This window comes from Octodon degus, unplaced genomic scaffold (assembly GCF_000260255.1).
Source record: "Octodon degus isolate 3935 unplaced genomic scaffold, OctDeg1.0 scaffold00119, whole genome shotgun sequence".
Classification (NCBI taxonomy): domain Eukaryota; kingdom Metazoa; phylum Chordata; class Mammalia; order Rodentia; family Octodontidae; genus Octodon; species Octodon degus.
Genome location: NW_004524695.1, coordinates 3,431,455 through 3,442,108, shown reverse-complemented (window position 1 = coordinate 3,442,108; position 10,654 = coordinate 3,431,455).

Below are 10,654 nucleotides of genomic sequence, written 5' to 3'. Positions count from 1 at the left end.
CACTAAGAAGAATATATGCAGTGTATTATTTGTTGAAACTGTACTTTCGATTTGATTTGAAACTGTCTCATTGCTATATGTTTATCAATAAAACTTTGGAAAATAAAAGGAGAATGGAGAAAATGCACAAACATAGTAGGCTTTTCTGTGATAATGAAGAAAGGCTTTTTTTTCATTTCCATAAGAAACAAAAGCATATATTTCCTAATGGGGAGGGGGGGAAAAAGCAGTTTAAATAAGAATAAATTAAGAATGAAATGAAGAAATTGGGTGATTCTCCACCAAATAACATTAGTATTTTTTTTGGTACAGGGTCTTGCTACACAGCTCAGACTCATAGTGATCCTTCCTATTTTCAGCCTCCCCAGCACTGGGTTTACAGGCATGCACCACTATGCCTGGCTTCAGCGTCCAGCTCAGTGCAGGGCCAGCATGGCATGGCATGTGGTTGCCGGGATCGAACCCAGATGCTGCGCTTGCCATGTCTGTTCTTAGACCACTGAGCTATCTCCCTGGCCCCTTATTATTATTTTAGAACAAATTCATTTTGTATTTTGACTGAATTTGATGCCTCACACGATTATCTATGTTCTTTTTCAATGGCATTCAATGGAAAAATACAGCATAAAATGAATTTGATAGCTGCTAATTATGGTCTGCCTTCCCTTGGACGTAGATCCAGCCTTTTCTCAATGGTAACAGCCTCAGCCTCACAATGAAACTGAGCTTGTCCCTAAATTAAAAGTTCGCTTTTTACTCAGCCTCTCTTTTCATTACCAAGTTTCCCTCTCCTGACTCATCTCAGCTTTACTGGCTAGACATCTCCCAAACCAGAGGAACTAAATTGTAGAATTACTCAGTGGAAGCTGAAAGCCTAAAATAAATTAAGATGATTCATTCTGGAGCCCCTTGCTATTTTAGGAGTTCTGGACAGGTTTCCTGGCAGTCGGAAGTAATAAATGAGCCTCAAATGACACCATGATTTGTTAATGCAAAGATCCAGTCAGTGCCACTCTGGATTCAGAGGGGCTTGAGGCAAAGGTGTTAAAGAGAGAGGAAGTGGGCATATCACCATAGAAATTTTATGCACCGCTTCATCATTGGTTTTTTGAGATAACTGATATGACAAAATTCTGAAAGGATTCCCAAAGAATATTACTAAGAACAGTAGTATCAGTAACTTGTGATGCCAGGAATGAAATTTTGTAAAGGAGCATTACCATGGAAGCCAACCACTGCTCTGGAGAGGAAGCCTAAATAATAGATGAAAAACTGGCCAAACAGGTGGGCTGCAAGCTCAAAGCCATAAGCATAAGCAATCTAAAAGGCAAGCTAGTGGCCCACTGCTTAGGGGAGGTGGCTTGCATAACCACCCCAGCACCACTCCCATCCACAGCTGGCAGTGTCTTCACCTGGTCAATGCTAAATACTTGAGAGACAGTAAAAAAAGACTGAAAGATGTTGACCACAGAGAGCCGACTCACACAACCACTGCTCAGAGAGGCTGGCTCTGCCCCCAGCCCCTGGAACACTCACATTCCACCAAGCCCAGATGTGAGCCTAAGGCACCAAACCTATAGCCCAAACCTCAAATTTCACAGCCCAATTTAAATGGTTTACTATGGCGCAAGCAAAAATAATAATGCTGAAAAACAATGCTTGTTTGTTTGTTTATTAATTAATACCTGCTTTGAAAAATTGTACTCAAAATATGCAAGGAACCAAAACCCAGATTGATCTCCCCAGCACTAACAACAGCATAGCTAGCGCTGATAGGGCACCAGCACAGATGAAGGGCTGTTCTTAGGGGTGCAGGTGCACAACTCACTGCCCCCCAAGTCAGCTGCATCTGAATTATTGCAAGCAGGATCTGGTGCAGGGTTTTCATGACTCCTCTGTTTTGATGCGGGCACAAGAATTTCTACTTCTGGCCTTGCTCTGGAATGTATCTTAGTCTGTCCCTCTGCCGGCTATGATCCTCCTCATGTCTGCAGTAGCCAGAGGGCCTGGAGACCATGGCCACATGGACCCCCCTTCCTCCTGGTCCCTGACACCCTGATCTTGGGCACCTAGCATGGAACTGCTCCCCAGGCCTGAGCAGTTCTCTTTCCCAGAGACTGATAGGCATCAAATGGGCATGTGAACATGCATGCATGTGAAGAAATTATTTAATTGATTGGTTAGCACAAAACCTTAGCACATTATTTTGGGGAACCTTGTCTGCTTTCCAAGAGACTCTTTTTCCCTCCTGATTTCACATCAACTTTCTGGAAGGGTGAGCCTCCCAGTTAAATTTCAGTCATTATAATGTTCCACAAACTAACTACAGAAAATCACGTTCAATGGACTCAGGTTTGTGATAGTGGTGGGATGTTCTGCTCAAAGATTTTAAATTCTTTTTAAAAATTTATCCTTAAGCATTTTGGGTCTTAAATACCAGTCTTCTTTTAGATAAGAGATCTTCTTCCAACAATATTGAATTATGCCTTTCAAAAATATTTCTAATATTTTTACTTAGCAAACAATAATTAGCTAAATCTTTCATCATCGTTCCACACCTTGGCCTCCTATGGTAGATGCGATACCTCATCTCCCAGTGACCTCGCACAGGATCCTCCCTGATTGTTTTATGACGTAATTGCAGTGATTCCATCCTGTTTACAAACTGGGCCTTTCCAGCACAGTGCAGGCCTTTCTGTCGCTCCCTGAACATGAGAAGAATCAATGGGTTTGCTTGTGGGGAACCAAGCCAGCTAATGGGCTGCAACTGTGAACATGAAGCTTCTCTGGGAAAACATACAACATCATTAACACAGAGCGCTGTGCCTCCTGGAGCAAAACCACATGTGCTGGTCAGTGCAGTGTCTGCACATGGGACTAACTGCTCCCTTAGTCTCCATTTAAACAGCTCAGATACAGAACTACAGCTCCTTGCCCATTCTCTACCAAAGGCAGTGGTAGCCTAGCAAGAAAAAAATATCAAAGAGTACCATTTACGTGGCTGTACTCACATATAAACATGGGACTTTTGCTTGCCTGAATATGCTTCAAACATTGGGAGCTATTGGATAATTATCAGAAGCCCCAGCCTAGGCCCATACTCAAACATAACCCCTATCTGCATCCCTGGGAAGATGGTCACAACACATGGTAGAACAGTCTTCTTAACTGGGAGAAATTTTTTGCCCCTAGAAAACATATGCCAATGTCTAGAGACATCACTGTTTGCCACAACTTGGGGCAGGAAGGGGAAATGACACTGGTAGCCAGTAAACTGCAGCAAACTGTTCAGAGTGTGCAGGAGAGCCCCTTATTGCCAAGGGCTGTCCACTTCCAAGTGCCTAAGGGCCAAGTTGAGGTGCCCTGCTCTAGAGGACTTGGAGAGATGCACATTTCACAGATAGAGCACAGGAGGCCAAGAGAGGTGATCTCTTGCTCAAAGTTCTTCAAAGAATTAATTCAGAGATCACAGGGTCAGGGAGAAAGCTCTGTAGCCTAAGTGCCTGCCTGGCAAGCACACAAGGACCTGGGTCCAATTCCTAGTACCACATGCCATGCTGGCCCTTCACTGAGCTGGCCACTGAAACCAAGTGTGGTGGTCCACACCTCTAATCCCAGCTCTGAGGAGGCTAAAACAGAAGAATCTCTATGAGTCTGAGCTGCATAGTGAGACCTCCTGTACCAAATTAATTAATTAATTAATTAATTCAGAGGTCAGGAATCTGAGAGGCTTGACATTGGAGAGAATTGTGGAAGAATATCCTGGGACAGAAAGTGTGCTCTTTGGGAGCACAGATGTTTTCCTTATTTGGGGCTTCTTGTATCAAGAAAACCAGGGGGTTCAGAGTCAACAGTCCCCAGAGGAAGACACACCTCCTGCCACTTGCCAGAGAGCCCTCTCCTGACCAACCCCTTTCCCCAGACTCTTCTCCAGATGTTTATACTGTCAAAGGATGTCTTGGCCTGCAGAAATTAGTTGGTCTGTTCATTAAAATAGTCACCAGAATGAAAAGCTGGACCACTTCTGCCCTTATCCTCCATCAGTCTGTCACACATACGGAGCACCCTCAAATTGGTCACCTTGGCACGCATTATGTAAATCTTAGAGATGCAATGCCAGCCTGGGGGTCTCACCACTCCCCCGTGCTTTATGGGAAAATAACTGCTGGGTCCTGCTGTTCCCTTCGCAGCCAGCACTAACGGGGATCTGTGTTTTCTACCCGTGGAAATCCTAACCGGAGCAATGGTAAAGCTCTGGTAACACTCTCAAAGGGAAGGTGACTCAGGCTGATTCTTGGTGAAAGGAAAGAACAGAGATCTTTTAGAAACTAGTGGTGCTAATATTTCCCTAAGGACTTTCTTAAATATTGCATCACTTGTATTTGTCCCCAAGGTAAAAGAGAGACCCAGGCATTGTGATGAACATTTCTGTTTTCCTGCAGGAAAAAAAAAAGATGCTCTGTAAAAGAGATGAAGCTTCATCCCAGTTAACTGTGATCAATACAGTGACAGAGGCATTCTCCTTAATTCCTCTGATACTTAGTGTAAACATGAATTTTATCATTTTTAGGGAAAGGATCATAAAATTTCAGTGTAACAAACATTTTTATCATCAAACTTAGTCACTTACGAGGCAAGAATCCTCCCAAAGATATCCCCAATAACAAAATTTATGTTTCTGTGTTACCATCTCCAGTGAAGAAGCATGTTACCCTGCGCCTTTCCATTTAGGTGGAAGTCATGAAAGATGCAAATCTTGCTCTGCCTGGCGCAATCACCGTGGCATAGACGGCAGTAGCAACAATTCCCTGTTCATAAATACAGACTCCCTCGTCCAAAATTCTCAAAATGGAAATGATATTAAATCTGCCTTCACATCCCTAAAGAAATGATCCATCTTCTTGTCTTCTTTGAAAATGTATGCAGTATATGAATTATTTTCATCCTGGAAAATAAGACACTTCAACGTAATCTGTACTATGAGAAAAGAAGGAACCTACTCCTAACTAGGCTCAGTCCCTTCCTATGAACAAGAAAACTGTGCTTGCAATCACAAGTGCAAAGCCAATCATGATCACAACGTGTGGTCCTTTCCAAACTTGTAGTGTGGAATGACCCACCTGAAGGTACTGGAAGTAAAAGACAAGATATCCCTCTAATAAGTGAGACACACAGCAAATGACACCACCTATGATGTTTGAAATAATGGGTTTTTTTTTTTTCATGCAAGATAAACTATAATCATTGCATGGAACAGCTAGAGGTTCTCATGCTCCACTTAAACACTACTTCAGCAATGAGAGGGGCTGGGTCTCTCCACCCTAGGTTTATTAGACAATGGATAACAAGAAGCTACCACGTTGCCTCTAGGTGTCTCCTTCTGGTTTATTTGAAAAGTGTAAGCAATCCATTCAGGTTAAAGAGATAACATTAAGGAAGGCAGCTGCAGTGCTTGTACAGTGGATTACTCTGGCCTGTGCTTAATCTAGGGCCTTGTTAAAAAGAGCTTTTCGATTTTAATTAAAATAAAATGGGCCCTGGAAGAAACTGCATCTCCTCCAACAAGGATTGCATTCAGCTTGTTCTCTGTAATTTTGCCAATCATGCTGCTGGCTGCTGCTTTTTCCACATCTCTTAAATGGTGTCTAAATTGACCAGCTCTGTTGCCAAGGCAACGGACAGGACAATGCTAATAGAACCTACTTAGGACACACTGTGAAAAGCTTAGAAATAAAATTGTTTGACATGAAAGGCTCTGTGTCAGCAGTCAGGCAACTCTGTTAAAGGCTGCACTGAGCAGAAGACAGTTACAGGTGCCCCTCCCCACTCCTTTCCCTCCAAATCTCTTCTAGCAAATGGATTCTGTCCTCAGAGCCTGGACAGCTTTTCCTATCAGAATCACTTTGTCTCTTTAACTCAAAGGAGAGAAAAATCTTTATGTTGTGGTTTTGAAACACTCAGAGTAGACCTCACTGTACAGCCATGGAAATAAGCAGCTTTTAAAAATTTTTCTTTCTAGCAAGGAGGTCCTTTCCTCTCATGAATAACTTGCAAATATTCTGCTGAATTTTCTAAGATTGTTAATTAAAATCCACTTGATTTAAGCTGCTTCTCTCAATTTGCACTCACAAACCATAAATTATGGAGGAGGTCAAAGAATGAATGGCAATCTGACATGAAGAGGTTGATTTATTGCTTCAGAAGGAGTTTTATACCAGATGTGGCAGGAGTCATAAATTAAATGCTAAATGTTATGTATTATTATGATTTCAGGAATATAAATGTGTCTAAAATGCTATGCAGGTGGAATGATAAAAATATGAATCTACTCTCCTGGCAATTTTAAAAGGAACGTTAAAGCTGTCATAAAAGAAAATAAGCTGAAAAACAATTTAGATGGGACCCCCCAGATACCGTCTGTAGCACACTCCTGGCTTATAAAAATAACCCTTTCTCATAATCTGCTGGACACTGGCTTGTGGTGGCTGATGAGGGAGCATAGATAAAGAATTCTTTCATCTGAAAAAAAAAATAGAAAGTGAGAAAAGGAAAAAGAAACCAGAGAGCTTGGACCTTCTGTGACACTATGACATGCAGCTAAATCATGATTTCTCATCCATTCCTCTGAAAGTGACCATAATTTAATTTATCAACTCTCATTTAAGAGCTAATCTTGGCACAGTGAAACTTGGCTAATTTCACCTAGCAGCTTCCCTGGCTGTAATTATTGATTTTAAGATACTTCGAATATAAAAGCAGGACATGTTTCAGGCATATGACAGTTTGGCACTGGAGATTACAGCAGTAGAAAGATTCACTAGGGGGCAGACGTTGTAAGGAAAAAGACTCCACTCAGGGTAGAAGTCCATTTTGATCTTGCAGCTGGATTGTAGAATTGAAGGCAAAATGTGATGAACAGTTAAAGCCTGAGATTAAATAAAATCATTCTAGACACAGCTGTGAACAAAAATTGTGTCCAATTTCTGTCACCCCTTCCCAATGCTCCAATGCTTTCTTGTAATTCTCCCTGCTCTAAGATCCAGACACACCGTTTCCACCTAGGTGAGGCATTTTACCCAGCCCTGCCTGCACCAGACTTGCAGGTCACCTCCCAGTCCCTGTGTCCAAGACTCATGAGAACACGTAGGCAATTGTATCCTCTATAAGTTGACACCACCAGCAGCAGCTCCACGAGGCTCCTGGGGACCATGTCCTTTGCACATTCACAAGACTCGGGTAAAGGAAGGCCTCTGTGCATACAGGCCACTAAGCATGGCCATTTCCCACAAGCCTTTCTGGTGTCCCACTTTCTGGTTCATGGAGCTCTACCCTATAGGCAGAGCGTTGGGAGAGACTTGGGCCCATGCACTGTTTGGGAGAAGCAAAGCCACAGACAGTGCAGGAGTTGAAGAACGTGTCGAAGAAAAGCAAGGGTGCCATGAGGGTTTGGTTGTCAGCTTTGGCAAAGTAAAATACTGAGCAGGCTGGAGAGAGAGCACCAGTACCACATGCTGTGCTGGGGAGCACAGTGCCAGCTACTGAAACCAGGCATGGTAGTATACTCCTGTAATCCCAGCACTGGGGAGGCTGAGACAGGATGATCATTATGTGTCTGAGCTGTGTAGTGAGACCCTGTACTAAGCAAAATAAAATAAAATAAAATACTGAGCAGCTGCTTAAATTTAAATTTCAAGTAACTGGGGCTGGGAAGATGGCTCAGTGGAAGAAGCTCTTTCCTGGCAAGCACAAGGGCCTGAGTTCAATCCCCGGTTTCGCAAAAAAAAAAAAAAAGTAATTTTATTGCATGCCCCATGCAATGTACTTTTACTAAATAAAAATGGGTTTTTTTTAATGGTATCAATTGCTATCTAAATCTCAATTTAGGTAGACACTCTCTCCTATTTGATGACTCTAGATTTGAACCAATAACAATTAACATAAGGCAACCATGACTAAATTATGGCAGCAACAGTTGCAGCTTCTCAAAGACACCCCATGCCATGCCCATTAGGTAGACTTCACACTAGCACCCAATTTGTACTCCAAAGGGGACATAATCCACATGTTGCACTCCATTGAATCAACCACATCATGCCTCAGCTATAGTATAGGGAGACTCAGTCAAGACATTAAGATAATGTTCCAAGAGCCTATGGGAAAGGAGGAAGGCAGTGTGGCCCTGGAAATACATCTGCAGGCAGCCACTCTGCCTTGTGCTCCTGGCATGCTTCCTCTTTGGTGAAGGTCACTATGACAGACACTGTTTGGTTAGTGATCTTTTGGATCCCAAGACTAACAGAAGAGGCAGTCCTAGCCCAGGTCTGGTGAGTGTGTGGGAGAGTTTCCGGCTACTCTGCACCGGGGGGACCAACTCTGGGTCCCAGCCAAGGCGCAGCATGGGTCAGACCCTCTTCCACCCCCTTGGGACGGCCACAACCACTCCGCAGTACCTCCCCCACCACGCCTGCCGAGTAGGAATTTCTGCCTCGTTCCGGGAACCCCCAGACCGAGTCCAAGCCCAGGTCCAGTGAGTGTGTGGGGGAGCTTCCTGCTACCCTGCACCAGTGGGACCAACTCCGGATCCTAGCCCAGGCGCAGCGTGGGTCAGACCATCTTCCACCCCCTTGGGACACCCCCCAACACTCCACAGCACCTCCCCCACCCCGCCCACCGAGTAGGAATTTCTGTCACGTTCTGGAAACACCCAGACCCAGTCCTAGCCCAGATGCAGTGAGTGTGTGGGAGAACTGCCTCTACCCCTATTCCACCTTGTCCCCTACAGGCTCAGTTCAGGCCTGGCATACAAGCCTGGGATGTAACCCTGCAGCTGCAATCCCTACAGAGAGGGCAGAGGATAGAACCACTCAGCTAGTCCAGGAGCAGAACATCTTGCCACAGGGTCACAACAGGTTCACCCTCAAGGGCAGCAGCAGGAAGGAGCTGAGCACAGCAGCCAGAACCAAGCCAGGCACAGCTGGATAAATCCTGATTTTATAGATCTGCACCTGAACTTCAGTACGGACTAAGGTTATAACTACAACGAAGATTTACAACAAAGGTCAAAAGACAGTGCAACACAAAATGATGAGAAGGAACAAAATGGAACCTCAGAACCCAACACCATCTGTAAAAAGTGCAGAGGACACTAACACAGAACAAATTGGGAGTCACATTGCTGAAAGTAATGAATCAATGGCTTCTGAAAGAAAGAAACAGCTGCAGAAAGGTAAGAGGAACTCAGATAGGAAATAAAAAAAGAAATCCCTGAATTAATAACATCTGCACTAAAGAATCAAATGCGGAAACAATGGAGGAAACCCATTACCCACCCACAACAAGTGCGGAGGATACTAGCTCGCTCAAATGCATGAATTAATAGCGTCGATAGTAAATAAGCAACAGCAGAAAGATATAGAGGAAATCAGAGCACAACTCTTTTCTGAAATAAAAATAGAATTCTCAGAACTCATAGCATCTGAAGTAAAGAAGCAACTATAGAAACATAGAGAGGAAAACCAATCTGAAAAAAACACTGCAGTGAAAGAATTTATAACTGCTTCTAAAGAAGACATTGATAAAAAAAAATAGAGGAGATTAGAAAAATGACGGCTTCTTTGAATGAGCAATTCAGGAAAGAAATAGATTGCATGAAGCAGAGTCAAAAAGATACAGAGGAAATGAAACTCTCAATCACAAGCTTGCAAAACCGTTTAAGTGAAAATGAAGACAGAGTTCCAGATCTTGAAGATGTTGGTGCAGCTAGTGAAAAGATAAGAAAGGATCTCTTAAAAACAACAAGGACGCAGGAAAGAATAATCCATCACCTGCAAGATGATGCAAAGATGAACAATGTGAGACTAATAGGCATCAATGAGAAAGAAGGAGTCGATACAAATGACATTAAAAAAATATGGGCAGATGTAATAGCAGAAAACTTCGCAAATATGAGGAAACAATCTGACATTCAGGTAACTGAAGCATACAGAATGCCTAGTAACCTCACTTCAATGAAAAACACACTGAGACATATAATAGTCAAGATGCCAGAAACTCAGCACAAGAATAATACATTGAAAGCCATTAGAGAAAAGAAGCAGATCACATACAAAGGAAAACCCATCTGAATTACTGCCGACTTCTCTTCACAAACCATGTAGGCAAGAAGAGCATGGAGCAGAGTGCTTCAGGTCCTCTATGAAAACAAATTCCAGCCCAAACTACTATACCCTGCAAAACTCTCTTTCAAGTTTTCCTTCAAACTTGAAATACTTTCATGACAAAGAACAGCTAAAGAATTTCATGATGACAAAGCCAACCCTACATAGGGTACGGAGAGATGTTCTAGAGAGGGACCAAAATGATCAGAACCCCACGAATGAGATCAGAAGCAACCAACTAAATAGGGCAAACAACTAAACACAGGAGAAAAAGGAGCAAATGACAACAGGTAAATAACATGGCAATTGTAAGTCAATACATCTCAATTCTAACCATCAGTGTAAATGGGTTCCATTCCCCATTTAAGAGAAATAGACTGGCACAGTGGATTAGGGAACAAAATCCAACAATATGCTGTATACAAGAAACACATTTAACTCATAAAGTCATTCTTAGGATGAAAGTCAAAGGATGGAACACAATACTACATGCCCAG